Below are 4,004 nucleotides of genomic sequence, written 5' to 3'. Positions count from 1 at the left end.
GGAAATCAAGTTTTGGTCAAAGGACTTGGTAAAATTGCTATATCACTTGACCATTCTATTTCCAATGTTTTTCTTGTAGATTCTTTAGATTAAAACTTGCTTTCTGTTTCTCAATTATGCAAAATGGGTTACAACTGTCTTTTTACGGACACAGGTGTTACTGTATTTAGAAGAAGTGATGATTCAGTAGCATTTAAGGGAGTGTTAGAGGGTCAGCTGTACTTAGTTGATTTTAATAGAGCTGAACTCAACACTTGCTTAATTGCTAAGACTAACATGGGTTGGCTCTAGCATCGCCGACTGGCCCACGTTGGGATGAAGAATCTTCACAAGCTTCTAAAGGGAGAGCACATTTTGGGACTAACAAATGTTCATTTTGAGAAAGACAGGGTTTGTAGCGCATGTCAAGCAGGGAAGCAAGTTGGTGTTCATCATCCACACAAGAACATCATGACGACTGACAGGCCGCTTGAGCTACTCCACATGGATCTATTCGGCCCGATTGCTTATATAAGCATCGGCGGGAGTAAGTACTGTCTAGTTATTGTGGATGATTATTATCGCTTCACTTGGGTGTTCTTTTTGCAGGAAAAATCTCAAACCCAAGAGACCTTAAAGGGATTCTTGAGACGGGCTCAAAATGAGTTCGGCTTAAGGATCAAAAAGATTAGAAGCGACAACGGGACGGAGTTCAAGAACTCACAAATAGAAGGCTTCCTTGAGGATGAGGGCATCAAGCATGAGTTCTCTTCTCCCTACACACCACAACAAAATGGTGTAGTGGAGAGGAAGAATAGAACTCTACTTGACATGGCGAGGACCATGCTTGATGAGTACAAGACTTTGGACCGGTTTTGGGCGGAAACAATCAACACCGCTTGCTACGACATCAATCGTCTCTACCTTCACCGAATTCTCAAGAAGACATCATATGAACTCCTCACCGGTAAAAAGCCCAATGTTTCATATTTTAGAGTCTTTGGTAGCAAATGCTTTATTCTTGTTAAAAGAGATAGAAAATCTAAATTTGCTCCTAAGGCTGTAGAAGGCTTTTTACTTGGTTATGACTCAAACACAAGGGCATATAGAGTCTTTAACAAGTCCACTGGACTAGTTGAAGTTTCTTGTGACATTGTGTTTGATGAGACTAACGGCTCTCAAGTAGAGCAAGTTGATCTTGATGAGCTAGATGATGAAGAGGCTCCATGTGTCGCGCTAAGGAACATGTCCATTGGGGATGTGTGTCCTAAGGAATCCGAAGAGCCTCCACAAGCACAAGATCAACCATCTTCCTCCATGCAAGCATCTCCACCAACTCAAGATGATGAAAATGAAGATCAAGAGGAGTCACCTCAAGAGGAGGACAATGATCAAGGGGGAGATGCTAATGATCAAGACAAGGAAGATGATGAGGGTCAAAGACCGCCGCACCCAATAGTCCACCAAGCAATACAACGAGATCACCCCGTGAACACCATCCTCGGCGATATTCAAAAGGGGGTAACCACTCAATCTCGTGTTGCTCATTTTTGTGAACATTACTCCTTTGTGTCTTCTATTGAGCCATACAGGGTGGAAGATGCATTAAGAGATTCGGATTGGGTGTTGGCAATGCAAGAGGAACTCAACAACTTCACGAGGAATGAGGTATGACATCTTGTTCCACGTCCTAATCAAAATGTTGTAGGAACCAAGTGGGTCTTCCGCAACAAGCAAGATGAGCATGGTGTGGTGACGAGAAACAAAGCCCGACTTGTGGCCAAGGGATATTCACAAGTCGAAGGTTTGGATTTCGGTGAAACCTATGCACCCGTAGCTAGGCTTGAGTCAATTCGCATATTACTTGCCTATGCTACTTACCATGGCTTTAAGCTTTACCAAATGGACGTGAAAAGTGCCTTCCTCAATGGACCAATCAAGGAAGAGGTCTATGTTGAGCAACCTCCCAGCTTTCAAGATAGTGAGTACCCTAACCATGTCTATAAACTCACTAAGGCGCTTTATGGGCTCAAGCAAGCCCCAAGAGCATGGTATGAATGCCTAAGAGACTTTCTTATCGCTAGTGGCTTCAAAGTCGGAAAAGCTGATCCTACTCTCTTTACTAAAACAATTGCAAATGATTTGTTTGTATGCCAAATTTATGTTGATGATATCATATTTGGGTCTACTAAGAAATCTACTTGTGAAGAGTTTAGTAGGATTATGGTTCAAAAATTTGAGATGTCTATGATGGGGGAGTTGAAGTATTTTCTAGGATTTCAAGTCAAGCAACTCCAAGAGGGTACCTTCATCAGCCAAATGAAGTACATTCAAGACATACTCACCAAGTTTGGAATGAAGGGTGCCAAGCCCATCAAGACACCCATGGGAACCAATGGGCATCTCAACCTCGACACGGGAGGTAAATCCGTAGATCAAAAGGTATAGCGGTCAATGATAAGATCTTTACTCTATTTATGTGCATCTCGACCGGATATTATGCTTTCCGTACGCATGTGTGCAAGATTCCAAGCCGATCCTAAGGAAGTTCACCTTAGGGCCGTGAAACAAATCTTGAGATCTTTAGTTCATACTCCTAAGTTTGGCCTTTGGTACCCCAAGGGATCCACTTTTGATTTAATAGGATATTCAGATGTTGATTGGGCAGGGTGTAAAATTGATAGAAAGAGCACATCAGGGACTTGTCAGTTCTTGGCAAGATCCCTGGTGTCTTTGTCACACCCGGGTTTTAGGGGTCCAAAATCCGGGCGCAAAATAATCACCAGGTGTGCTGGGACCAAGTCTCACACATATGATGAATCAAGGCACAGGATCGAATGTCACATCTTTACTACATAACAGAAGTTCTTGTACAAAATAAATAAATAATTACATTATAAGGAGACAACGGTCCAGCAACCCAAAGTTGACTGGGAGACGACGGCCTAGACCACTCACGAACTCATCACAGCATCCTCCATGCGCCTCATCCTATGGTACCTGTTCTTGACCTATCGGGGGGTGTGAAACAGCAAGAGTGAGCTCACATACGTTCATCGCTCAACAAGTTGTGGGGAATAATGTGCATGAACTCGCCAAAGGTGGGAGCTCACGTGAAGTGTAAGGCTTACCAAAGAGGATGGTTAGAGCTGAGCATTGCTTTTAAAGTTGGTCAAAATTTTATTAGCAATTACTAAGTATAAGTAAATACCAACCCAATTAAGTAGTAGAACAAAAGTAATAACATCACCTGCGATGCAATGCATATGACAAATTGAATTTAGTTCCATAAGTTAATCATGTGAGGGTCCGAGCTGCTCATGACCGTGAGCACGGCTAGTATACCAGTTTTACACTCTGCAGAGGTTGCACATCTTTACCCACAAGTCATGTTACCCATTTGCCACGGGGTTGTACGAGCCCCATACACCTCTACCAAGGAAGCGAGGCAGGATAACACTACGAGACCTTTACAAAGTTCCAGTAGCTTCAGAAAACCCGCTACAGTTTATAGGAAGCTCCAATGCAGGGATCCCTCGCCTGACCGCCATCGCAGCAAAATCAACCAAGGACCTCCCCACACTGACCACTCCCCTACTGCCCTTGCCCCTTTCGGGTAAGGTAGTCTTCCACTAGCTTTCCTAATTAATCAGCCAAGGGCGTCTCATTAAACCCTTGTGGTAGCACTGTTTTCCCGGGTGGTCGCTCCATGTTCCAATTAACATAATGATCTTATCATGAACAGTAAATAACAACTGATAACAAAAGTGTAATCATGAATAATGTATCTCCATACCCAAAACCACATATAGCACTAGCAAGTACTACCCAAAAATATTGAGTGGTAAAACAAGGTATAAAGATAGTCAAAACTGGGGTAACCTATTGGATCCCATCAAAATTAACCTATGCAGATCATTATGATTAATCAGAACATGACTGGGTAAAAGAAGTGATCAAGGGCACAACTTGCCTGGCACTTGAGATTCCAGGTACCAACTTGCTCTTCAGATGAAACGTGTCCT

The sequence above is a fragment of the Zea mays genome, chromosome 9 (assembly GCF_902167145.1).
Source record: "Zea mays cultivar B73 chromosome 9, Zm-B73-REFERENCE-NAM-5.0, whole genome shotgun sequence".
Lineage (NCBI taxonomy): Eukaryota > Viridiplantae > Streptophyta > Magnoliopsida > Poales > Poaceae > Zea > Zea mays.
The sequence above is the reverse complement of the archived record's forward strand: the minus strand, read 5'-3'. Positions refer to the sequence as shown.